We start from the raw sequence: 13542 nt of genomic DNA on the forward strand, positions 1-13542 counted from the left end.
CCTCACTATATGTGACCACATGACTTCTGGTCTCTGGAACTAGGTGAAGTAAATCTTTACTCTTTAAAAAACTTTAATTTGTCTATTAAGTGGCAGCAGCAGAAAACAGAGATACTGGTGTGACAAATTTTCTTCTAACTTCCTCTCTGGCACTCAGCACCCTTCATAGCGTCCTCTCTGACCCCTATTCATGAGACCTGCCCTCATTCTTAGTTTCAATGAACTTTAAACATCCTTTCTCTACGAAAGCTTCTCTAGAAATAGAGTTAAATGATGTTTAATATACTTCTGCCACTGGATCCTCTTTATACAAAATCTCCAATGGTTCACGGGTACCATAATAATTCTAACATATTTAGAACACTATTTCCAAACTACATCGTTAATGAACTGTGACTATCAGGGTCCTCATATTCCCAGAATTTGACCCCAATTAATAAGTAAATAAACAAAGTATTCTTGGAATATATATTAACTTGTCAAGATAAATATTTCAGTGTCTGGCATTAATTTGGCATTGCATAGTTGGCCATAACATATTATTAAATACATAAATTAAGTTTAACCTCAGAGATATTTGAACTTGCAAATATAATAAATAATTGATTTATGGAACAAACAGGAAAAGTTTTGCAGCATAAGCACCTGGCCACAATAATCAATTAGGGAAAGAAGCTTTCAGACCATATTGAGATTTTTCTGATGCTGGCTCTCTGGGCACTGTATGATGTCATGATCTATTATAACACAGAATGAGAGTCAGGCAGCCTGAGCTCAGGAAATCAGCAGTGACCAATCTTCTTGCTTCAATTTCCGCAAGGGCAGAACCCAGAGCAATGGTTGAGTAACAGAAGCAACATGAGTCATACGCTGTAGATTTGGTTGTTGTTGTTATTGTTGTTAGTGGTGGTGGTGGTGCTGGTGTGCCGATGCTGGTGGTGATGTATAGCATATGTATATCTGTGGAAGGGCATGAATACACGTCTTCTGTGTGTGCATGCTGAGACCAGAGAAAGATTCAGGGGCCCTGCTCTATCACTCTACATCTTAATGATGAGAGACAAGGTTTTTCACTGAGTTCTTATGAGCCTGAAGCTAGGTTGATAGCCAGAGTCCCCAGGGATTCTCTTGTCCTGCTTCCCAGAGTCAGACATTCCAGAATCATGGCTACGCCAAGATTCTTTTTTTTTTCTTTTTTATTTATTTTTACACTCCAGATTTTATTCCCCTTTCCATCCTTCTTCTGACTGTTCCACATCCCATATCTCCTCCCCACCTTCCGTGTCTCCACCCCACCCACACCAACAGACCTACCTAAAGTCCCTGGTGCCTCCCGTCTCTTGAAGGTAAGGTGCATCTTCTCTGACTGAACCCAGGCCGGGGAGTCCTCTGCTATACCTGTGTTGAGGGCCTCATCTCAGCTGGTGGATGCTGCCTGGTTGGTGATCCAGTGTCTGAGAGATATCGGGGGTCCAGGTCAATTGAGACTGCTGGTCCTTTTACAGGGTCGCCCTCCTCCTCAGCTTCCTCCAGCTTTTCCCTAATTCAACCACAGGGGTCAGCAGCGTCTGTTCATTGGTTGGGTGCACACATCTGCATCTGACTTTTCAGCTGCTTGTTGGGACTTTTGGAGGGCAGCCATGATAGGTCCCTTTTTGTGAGCGCTCCATAGCTTCAGTAATGGTGTCAGGCCTTGGGGCCTCTCCTTGAGCTGGATCCGAATTTGGGCCTATCGCTGGACGTTCCTCAGGCTCTTCTCCATTTCCATCCCCGCAGTTCTTTCAGACAGGAACAATTATGGGTCAGAGTTTTGAATGTGGGATAGCAACCCCATCCCTCACCTGATGGCCTGTATTTCTGCTGGAGGTGAGCTCTACAAGTTCTCTCTCCTCACTACAGGGCATTTCATCTAGGGTCCCCCCTTCCCCTTTGAGTCCTGAGAGTTTCTCACCCAGATTCCTTTTATGTAGGTTCCAGGTAAACTCTAGCTGTCATGCTTGTGTGACAGGTGCTCTGACCACTAAGCTATCTTTCCAGCCATAGGTCAGATACCTAAATATTGATTGATACGGTCAGGTGTAAAGAGATGTTAGACATTTTTATTAGTAATTTCCAATTATATTCAAAGTAACAGAATTCACACGTGGAAGGCAACCAAAAAATTTTCATGTAGAATCATTAAAATGAAAGAAAAATATAAACTACACGTGGTGGTTAAATTAAAATTTAGGAAGATTTTTAATATTATAAAAAAGCTAAAGTTACCTTATGCCTTTTAAATACAGTATTGGAAGATATCTAGAAATACAGTACATTTGTGGTATTTTATAGTTCTCTGGTTTCCAGACTGGGATCACTGTCAGCAACATAAATCAGGGAGTCAAGTAGCAAATTAGACTTGACAGGGAAAATTAAATTACCATTGTAGTAGATTCAGATTTATGGTTTGCTTCTAAAGTAGTATTTAGTTAAATACAAAATAACAAAAGTCAGTAACCATACTTACGGATTTAAAATTAACCAGCCTTGGCAGGCGAAATTTGTTCAATTTGGTTGTGATGTTTCAAGGCTAAAATCATTCCTCCTTTGTCTATGGAGTCAAACTGTCCACTGATATCCCATCTATTAGGGATGCTTCTTTTTTATAATGTCCATTTTACAAGTCAGGAACTAAATATTCCTAATTGCAGAATATATTTATTTAGAGATAAATTTACAATAGTATAGACAACACAAGCCTTATTTCTTTAATTAAATGTATATCCCACTAATTTGAAATAAGCTACATCAAAATAAAACATAACTCAGTATATTTCTTAATCCAAAGCTAGCTTGCTCCTCCTCCTCCTCCTCCTCCTCCTCCTCCTCCCCCTTCTCTCCTCCTCCCTCTTCCTCTCCTCCCTCCCTCTCCTCCTCCTCCTCCTCTCCTCCTCCTCTTCCTCCCCTCCTCTCCCTTCTCCTCTTCACATTTGGCAACCTGCAAATACCTTCCAGCTATCCTCCTTTTCTTCCACTGCAGCCATCCTGTATTTGTTGTATACCATTGATGAACTGACCAGTCTCAAACACAATTTCACTCCCTTGTTTATCATGGGAAAGTGTTATCATGTATTGCTGTGAGTCTCTTACTTTGACTTGAAAAAAAATATCTAGAAACCTGAAGAGAGTAGCAAACACTGAGAATGACGAAGAAGTTGGTGGGGAAGATGAAGCCTGAACGGAACTGCAGAGAATGCTGTAGTGCAGGTGCTCTGAATAGAACCCAGCTCTGCTAAGTCAGATTTAGCATATCACTACCCTAATCACAAGTGAGCACACCTGAGACATAAGGTCACATGCCCACAGCCTGAGCATGTAAACAAGGGTGTTCACACATGTTGCACACAAGTGGAAGTGAGCATGCTGTCACAGGGATAATACTGGAATAATTTCATCTCCCTCATACCAAATTCTAGTCTTCCTAGAATGTTACTGTTTTATTTTTCAGCTGATGTGATTTAAATGCTCTGAGGACAAAGGCAAGGTAAGAGTAAAGAGTTCATTTTACCTCACAGACCAAAGGGCAGGAGATTCAGGGCAACAGGAGCTGCGAGCAGAAGTCACATGAAACCCACAGTCAAGAAATAGATTTGATATCCAGTTATTAAACAGATTTGAAATTCGGTTATTAAAATGAGACGTATGGATGGAACCACGTATCGAAAGCACTTGTTCCTGATTGCTACAGTAGCTAAAGCCAGGCTATCAGTATCCAACACTCAAAACCCAGCTTTGATTTGGCTGTAGTGCCTGCTTGGAGGATTCTAAAGCTCACAGACAGTTGGCACAAAGAGTAATCGCCTTGGTTGTAGGGAAATAAAAAATGTCCATGTGAGAAACAGGTGGAACTTTGTAGAGAGATTGGACAGTTTTTCTGGAAGTCCTCTTGATTCAGTTGTTCACTGACGTGTATTTCACCTGTGTTATAGGACTTCCTTGTTCTGAGGATCATTAGTTTGATTCCATCATTAGAGTGGGGGGTTGCAGATCAATTGCCTTCTTCAGTGCTATTCCTTCTTAGTCGTCCTTATTCAATATTTTCAGACATGTTACTATGATATAAATTTAGACAGACAAACATCTATATTTATATGTCCATAGAGAAACAAACATTTTCTATATGTACATGTTTTATATATATACACATATATTTAACTAAATATAAGTTGGATTTAAACTTGCATTAATTAACGAAAAATTGTTCTGACACCTGATGTAAAGACAAAGAAGGCATTAATCAAGGATATTACAGCAGGTGTAAAGAATATCAAAACAAGGGGGAGAGAGGGAGTTCAATTCTCAATTCATCAAAGACAACTAAACATTTATGACTAAAATACAGAGCTGAGGGATCAGGGAAAAATAAATACAGAAGATATCAGGGTTGAGTAGTTCTTGCTAAAAATTATTTCAAGAGATTCTTGTCAGAAATCAGTCAAAGAGTGGAGTGCTGTGATGACTCTGAAGGTCTTTACTTACTTTATGTGCAAACCTTGAAAGCCTGAGTGTGATCCTCAGCAGCAACATGAAAGTTGAGGACTGACTCCCAAAATTGTCCTATGATCACCAACACAGGTGCTGTGATATGCACACTCTTACACACATACACACACACACACACACACACACCCCACAAGAGAATAATTGATAATAAAACATAATAACAATAAAATAACTAAAGATAAATAAAAGTCAAAGTCCATTGAAGAGACCAGATTCCGAAGAATAGAGACGAAGGCTTCCATCAGGCTCCTAAGTAGATTAGATATTAAAAGAGAAGGAGATTCTCAGGCTGAGCAGAATTCCTGCTAATATGGGAACAGATGACACAGCTTTGAATGTTGAGTTCAAGGTCAAGATCTCAAAAGGAAGATGGCCCAAAGGATGGTCCACAAGTTTGTTTAGCCTTTTCTCTGTTCAAAGAAGAAACTTTCTTTTTGTGTGTGAAGAATACAATTGCCTCTCTCCTGACATAGCCTTTTGTGCAGTAAGGGTTTGTCAGCAACAGAGGTGTATCATAGTAGAACCTGTAAGTGATTCTCGAAATTCAAAAAGTTATCCAGGTTAATACCTCCAGATATCTGTAAAGTACTTTGCTCATTTCTTCTTAAATATGAATGAATACCCGAAGTTTCCCCACCACATTCCCCATTCCACAGCATATTTCCCATGTATGTTCTGACACTGGAGGTAGTATAAGCAAAAGTACCTTTCTTGATAGGCCTCTGCAAGCTTTGGCTCCAAAAAGTCAAATTGATCTGCAAAGCTGACTGTATCCTGTGTGTGCCATCCTCAAGCTTGACATCCCAGGAAAAGCCTTGATTATGGAACCAGCTTTACCCACTAGGCCTGCTATAAGGAAGACAAATTCCTACTGAAGTATGTAAGGAGCTGTATTGTGGAAAAAAAAAAAAAAAGGCTGAATAAAAGTTCCCAAATCTGGAGTGATTGAGATATTCAGTAGCTATTTGGAGAACTGTAATTAATTATCATCATGAGTCATCGTTAAAGGAACTATGATCTCTTTTGTTGTTGTTTGTTTGCTTATATTCAGAACCTAGCCTCTTAAAGAGCCAGACATGTTCCGAGAGGATGATGATGTCTCTCTAGGTAACTCAAATATCCTACAGCTATTTTGTTTGTTTATTCATTGCTGGATAAGCAGCCTTCCAGATCCATCAGCCTCATCAGAGATTAAGAAATCTACATCAGACAGATGCCATGGTTTCAAAGTTATTTAAGTGGTTATCAGTAAAAGCCCAAACTGGTAGGCACTAAGTTGAGTCAGTGGGTGAAAAAAGAACACAGGAAGTTGGAAAGGGAAGTGGAGAGGGGAGGGATGTGGGAAGAATTTGAATGGAGGAAGTAGGGAGTAGATTTTGTCAAAACACGGTGTATTAGTGTATAAAATTATTAAAAATTAAAATATAAGCCTGTGTCATAGTTTGTGCACGTGTTGGCTTTTACCACTGGTCTCTGCGACAGTCACTCTTTAGAGGAATAACTCCTGAGGAAAAAATATGATTCATGGATGACTCTGATTTACCTGCTCTATCATGTGGTCGTGTTTAAAGAACTGACAATAGATCCTTGCGTGCGTGCATGCGTGTGTGTGTGTGTGTGTGTGTGTGTGTGTGTGTGTGTGTGTGAGAGAGAGAGAGTGTGTGTGTGTGTGTGAGTGTGTGTGTGAGTATGTGTGTGAGTGTGTGAGTATGTGTGTGTGTGTGTGTGTATGTGTGTGTGTGTGTGTGAGTGTGTGAGTGTGTGTGTGTGTGTTTGAGAAAATAGCTCGAATTATGATAGTAACACTCTAACAGGCATACCATAGAGGTTGAGGGTATGGCAATAACTCTAAACGTCACACAATTTATGGACTATTTATAGAAAAAAATTACCATACAAATAGACCATAAAACAGCTGAGTGTTTTTTTTTACTTTAAATATTTTCCTACAGTCAAACAGAGCAAATAAACTCCTTTTCCTATATAAAGTATCAAATCCTTTGAGATTTTCCAAAGATTAGTGGAAACCCCAAAGCCAAATCCATGTCTATGTGACTATGATGAGAATTTATTCAGCAAAATAATATATAAGAACCATTACAGGGGTTGAATCTTTTATCCTGAACCGTTTAAAAACAATATTTAACTTCCTGTTTAACCAGGTTGACAGTTGGATTTTTTAAAATAATTTTCACAAAAAAAGTAAAAAGATCCAACCTCCGAGAAATGTTTGGTAATTAAGAGGGCATAGTGCAAAGGACACAGCAGTTTGTATTTAAATATTTATTCTTACATATATGTAACAAAAATAATCAAGGAAGAAGAGACTCTCAGTTTGAGAGTGAGGGGAAGGACATGGAAGGAATTGGAGAGAAAGGACTTGGGAGTTGCTGCAGAGAGAAAGGAAAGGCAGAAAGTGGTTCAATTGTATTTTAATTAACATTGAATAAAACAAAATAAAAAGGGAAAGGAAATTGTAATTACTAAAGCCCAGGTTCCTTTCAGCCCATAGGGTAACTTTTGTGCTAAGCTATAGGGAGTAGCATCTCCAGCACCCCAATAGATTATATTAGGTTCCTCTCCTGAAATCCTATTAAAGAGAAAGGGTAATTTGGGGAACAGAGAAAAGAGATGTAATAAGTATGATAATTGTAATGAACTGGATAATGAAATTCAGAAGCTCCAATTCCACCTTTCAGATAAAAACATCATCTTTAAATTTTATCTTAAAATTTCAACATCAAAAGAGAAGAAGAGCTAAGCAAAATTTAACCAGTCCTAACAAGTCCTAAGTTGTGACCTCCTTATCTTCTTCTGAGTTTTGCTTCTATAGAATGATCCAAAGACACCGGGTTTTCAATGGATATAAACTGATTCACAAGAAAAGCTTGTTCTGACTCTATAGTATACCCTTGACCTCAGGAAAACTACCCTTTTGCGGGGATAACAGGGGAGGCACACTCTCAGAGGTGAAGGGATGTGGGGATAGGGGAAAGGACTCTTTGACGGGTACTGGGAAAGGAAACATTGGAGAGAATAGGGAGGCAAAGTTTAGAGCAAAGACTGAAGGAATGGCAGTTCAGAGCCTGCCCCACATGTGGCCCATACATATACAGCCACCAAAACTAGATAAAATGGATGAAGCTAAGAAGTGCAGGCTGACAGGAACCAGATATAGATCTCTCCTGAGAGACACAACCAGAACATGTCAAATACAGAGGCGAATGCCAGCAACAAACCATTCAACTGAGAACGGGACCCCTGTTGGAGGAATCAGAGAAAGGTCTTAAAGAGCTTGAAGGGGCTTGTGACCCCATAAGAACAACAATGCCAGCCAAACAGAGCTTCCAGGGACTTAACCGCTACCCGAAGGCTATACATGGACTGACCCTGGGCTCCAACTGCATAGGTAGCAGTGAATAACCCTGTTGGGGCACCAGTGGAAAGGGAAGCCATTGGTCCTGAAGAGGCTGGACCCCCAGTGTAGTTGTTGTGGGGGTGGTAATGGGGGGTGGATGGGGAGGGGAACACCCATACAGAAATGGAGGGGAGGGGTTAGGGGGCTGATGGACAGGAAACAGGGAAAGGGAGTAACCTTTGAAATGTAAATAAGAAATACCCAATTTATAAAAATGGAAGAAAAAAAGCAACTAATTAATAAAAAATATTTTTAAAAGGCTATTCTTTCCAAGAGTAGATTCTCTGAAGAAGTTTTGACTCAGTAAAATCAGAAGGAGAAACAGACTATGATGGTGACATATGTCTGCAGTGAATGAGCTTTTACTTTTCCGCATAGACTCAAATAAAGAGTTAGTGCTTCTACGAAAAACAGTTAGGGGATCTGCTGATATGAGAAGTTCCTTGACAGTTTGGTTAATTTAGACTTGCTGGTGAAAAACTATTTTCAAATTTCAGTTGTTTTTTATTCCGTTTCAGATAGAGCTTATTGTTTTTTAATTAAAATGGGGTTAATTTATTTTTCAAAAGGGTGTTTCGGCCTGGAGATATGGCTCAGCATCTAAAGATGCATACTGCTCTTGCAGGGGATGTGAGTTCAGTTCCCAACACCCACGGTAGCTCAGGAGACGTCGAGTAGAAGGGACAGAAAAATTTTAAGAGTCAGAAAATAAAGAAGTTTACTGTTTCTAGGTATAATAGTGAGGCTGTACCCACAAAATTTACAGTATGATTGCTCAGACAAGACATCAACAAAGGTGGTGCCAATTTGCACATCATCACACATAGGATAAATCTCAAGGGCCTGATACAGGCTTAAATACATAGGAGTGGGATCTTATGGGGCCCCACTTCTAGATAGAACTGCAGGCATCTATCAACTTCTAGGAGAGGAAGAGTCAGTCTCTCTCAGTGAAGAGACTCCTAATTGGTCTGCTTAAGAGCAACAACGAAAAGACTCACTGAGTTGTTTTATATACTACTCTCTCTCTCTCTCTCTCTCTCTCTCCTGTGTGTGTGTGTGTGTGTGTGTGTGTGTGTGTGTGTGTGTGTGTGTAAAGCAACATTTAAAGGATAAGAGAACATGAATTCAAGAAGAGCAAGGGATGGAGTGTTTGATAAGAGGATGGGAGGGAACAGGAGAAAGACAGGGATGGGAAGGAAGACATCTTGAGGAGTCAGGTAGGGGAATCTTATGTCTCCCAAGGAGGCCAAGAACTTTTCAATAAAGGTGTAGTCAAGTCGTGATAATAATTTTAAGTGACGTGGGTCCTTGTCACACGTGTGCGCCATGCAATCATGTGCACACACACACATTTTTCATTAATTTACTTATTCAATTTATTTCCTGATTCCTGAGCCCCCCCCCATTCTCTGATAACACAGTTCCTCTTCACCATCACCCCTCCCCTCCTCCTCTGAGAGGGTAAAGGACCCTCCTCCTGGGTATCCTCCCACTGTGGCATATCAAATCTTGGCAGGTTTAGGCACATTCTCTCCCACTGAGGCCAGACAAGGCAGCCCTGTTGGGGAATGGATTCTACAGTTTTAGGGACAGACCCCCCCATCCAATAGAGATACCCCCTCTACCTGCTTTCTATGACTCTGTTATGTCCCATTCTAAGTGAGATTTAAGTATCCTTGTTGCTTGGGCCTTCCTTCTTTGGGTCTGTGTAATATAGCATGGAGATTCTGTACTTTATGGCTAATATCCACTTACTATGCATGACTTTGGGGTCTGGGTTACCTCACTCAGCATAACATTTTCTAGTCCCATCTATTTGCCTGCAAAACTCATGATGTCCTTGTTTTTAATAGCTGAGTAGTATTCCACTGCGTAAATGAACCACATCTTCTGGGTCCATTCCTTGGTTGAAGGACATCTGGGTTGTTTTTAGTTTCTGCCTATTATGAATAAGGTTACTCTGAGCACAGTAGAGCATGTGTCCTTGTGGTATGGTGGAGCATCTTTTGGATATGTGCCCAGGCCAGTATAGTTGGTTCTTCAGGTAGAACTATTTCCAAATTTTTGAGAAACCATCACATTGATTTCCAGAGTGGTTGTACATTTTTCACTCCGACCAGCAGTGGAGGAGTGTTCCTCTTGCTCTAAATCCTCACCAGCATAAGTCGTTGCTTGAATTTTTATTTTAGCTAGCTATTCTGATGGGGGCAAGGCGGAATCTCAGGGTTTAACATCTCTTTAAGTTTTTCTCTGTCATTGGAGATGCCTTTGTTCAGAATTCTCTGTTTAGGTCTGCACCCCAGTTTTTAACTGGGTTATTTGTTCTGTCTAACTTCTTCATATATATATATATATATATATATATATATATATATATATTACATACATGCAGGAAAACCATTCATAGATATTCGATAAACAAATATTATTAAAGACTCCAAATAATCCTATCCATGAGTAACCCCTCTGAAACACAGCAGGGTATCTTGATCTATTTCACAGTATACTCAGAGCCTTAATCGAAATCTTCCTTATTGTGCCTCAGGAGACAAACATCCAGCTCACAGGAAGGGTTCAGGATCTGAACTTATTGGTCACTGAATGTTGCACAGATTTTAAGATTCTAGCTACAGATCTCTGGGTAAGTTTGAGGTCAAAGCCTATTTGAAAAGATGACCAGAAAAGCCTAGGGAAATTATGCTGGAAATAGAGCCTTTTTTCATCATCCTAAAACCAGTGTATATCTAAAGTCTCCATTCATCCACCTACCCACCCACCTACCTATCCATCCATCCACCAGTCCATCTGTACATCTGTTATAGTTGTCTTTCTACCACATATCTCCCTATTGAACTCATGCACACTTAAATCCTTATAGGTATCATCATTTTCTCAAAAGGCTTCACTCTATTTCCCAATGTTTGTTTCTAATAAGCAAGAGATACCTAAACTTCTATAGATGTATTTTTGAAGTTCAAGCCACGTTGGCAAGTATATGACACAGTTTCTGGGAACATTCCATACTGGAGATGTCAGTCTTCAGAGTACATGAATGCTGCAGCCAACTTGTCCCCTTTGTGGTTTTAAACCTGACAAGACACATTACCTAGTGCTGTGTTATGGGAAATATTAGACGTTTTCTAACTAAAATAAAAACCACTAGAGTTGGCATGAACATAAACTTCTACCATGCCAGAACGCTGTCAATAAACCACAGCCTCATGCTCTTCAAGGAAAACCTTATGAAACAACACTGATAATCTTACAGGGCAATAAGCTAAAGTTTAGCATATTTAAATTGAACAAATCTATCCTAAGTAATTTGTAGAAAAACATCAGCATATTTTTTTTCCTGAAAATGTCCAAGTAGCAAAACTCACAAGTTAATGTTTACTTGGGACATTATATAAACACTTTATCTCCCACTTAATGATAATGAGTGGAGAACAAAGGACCATGTGGTGCTTAACCCCAACCGATACATTTAAAATAAACCTGTTACACTGTGATCATTGAAGACAAGGGACTAGAACGACTTTAAAGACCAGAAAAGCAGCATGTCTGCTGCACCATTGTATCACCACTCCATCAAATCTCAAGAATATGGGTGTCTACACAAGAATCCAGCAATGGCGACACTAGTGGACATAACAACCTAATTGGAGGAAATCTCCCACGATTTCACCAAGAGGGTAAATGTTACAAGAAATTGTAACTGCTGAGACAAGGAGAATCAGCCTTCTATGGTAATGAGCCTCCTGACTGGTCATCTGACACCAAGTGGTCTGATCAAAAGGCATACACACAGGAGCAACACTAACAGTGCTCAAAATGTTTTATTTATGTTTATTCATATATATACATATATATATGTTTGTGTGTAAAAATAATAATTAAAGAAAGGATGTCATGAATTTGAGAGAATGTTGGAAAGATGACTGAGGAAGAATTTGAAGTAGAAGAGGTAACGTATAAATATAGTACACATATATGAAATGTTATAAATAAATAAATTGGAAAAAATAGTTCCTTGCACTGAGCTGTTCCATCTTTGGCTTAAGGACATTAATTCTATTTACTCTAATTTTAAAAATGTGCTTTGCATCCAGGAGGGGAGCCAATGAGAGAATCCAAGCAAGTACTGACACATAAACAAATTCCCATCTGTTTTTAACCATTGGTTCCTTAACCATTATTTTTAAGATTCATTTTATGTTTTAATTTATGTGTACTTGTGCATGCTTGCATGCATGTGCAAGTGTGCATATATATATATATATATATATATATATATATATATATATGTCCCTGGTGTCCAAACGAGGGTCTTAAATCCACTGGAGCTGGCATTACGTGTGATTGTCAGCCTCCTGATGTGGATGCTGGGAACCAAACTCAAGTCATTTGGTAGAAGAGCAAACATTTTTAACCACTGATACATTCCTCTAACTGTGAAACTATTTTTAAAACAAGCTAACAATTGTTATGGTTACATATTACTCTAAGGTTTTGGGGGTCTACCTCATCCTCCCTTTTATTTGCTCATAATACATTGATTGAGCAAATTTCAGGACACATGTAAGGAAGGGGAGAAGCCTCGGTGAATCAAAAAAGAAAATTGCTGGATTAGTAGGAGGTTCTGACTTGAGACCCTCAGGAATCTCATAAAACTAATAATTGTTATATCCTTGCCGGGGGGCAAATCAAAAGCAATAGTGGATCTTAGGGCTTGATTATAAGGCACCCTAACAAAACACAGGCTACAGTTTTGGTGGTCGGAGACTGACTGAAAGAAAGAGTTAGAGATGGGGAAGGGATGGAGAAAGAGAGGAGGGGAGGAAGGTATGGAGGTAGGGAGAGAGAGAGAGAGAGAGAGAGGGACAGGGAGGTAGGGAGAGGGAGAGGGAGAGGGAGAGGGAGAGGGGGAGAGGGAGAGGGAGAGGAGGAGGGGGAGGAGAGGGAGAGGAGAGGGAGAGGGAGAGGGAGAGGGAGAGGGAGAGGGAGAGGGAGGGAGAGGGAGAGGAGGGAGAGAGACCCAGTATCTATCCTGTCGCACACACACGCACATACACACACACACAGACTACACAGAGAGCATACCTGCAGAAGCACATATATACAAGTGCTTAAACAGTTTACAAAAAATTATATAAAAATATTAGTAGTAAAATTGTGTATAAGTCTAAATGTAGGGCTGTATCTTTGCCCTCACTAGTTCAGTTAACAAGTATGATATAATGATGATGCACCTTGACAGGAAACTAAAAAGAAAAATGTGTTTTAAGGAGAAACATTGGGGCACACCCTTTGTTTTTTTTTTGTTGGGGTTTTTTTGTTGTTGTTTTTGTTTTTGTTTTTGTTTGGTTTTTGTTGTTGTTGTTCTTTAACTTTGAACTGTCTCTCCTCTGATCTAAAAGGGAACATAGAATAGCCAGGTGCCCGCTGTCATCTCTGAAACCATCCTCTTTATATGATTCAATTGGTTTTAATTTTGTTCCTTGTCTTTCGGGGAATGTATGTAATCCCTCAAGGAACTGCCTGACTTCCGGTTATGAGAGCCATTTTTCCCAGGCAGAATG

Source organism: Rattus rattus, chromosome 15, assembly GCF_011064425.1.
Source record: "Rattus rattus isolate New Zealand chromosome 15, Rrattus_CSIRO_v1, whole genome shotgun sequence".
Lineage (NCBI taxonomy): Eukaryota > Metazoa > Chordata > Mammalia > Rodentia > Muridae > Rattus > Rattus rattus.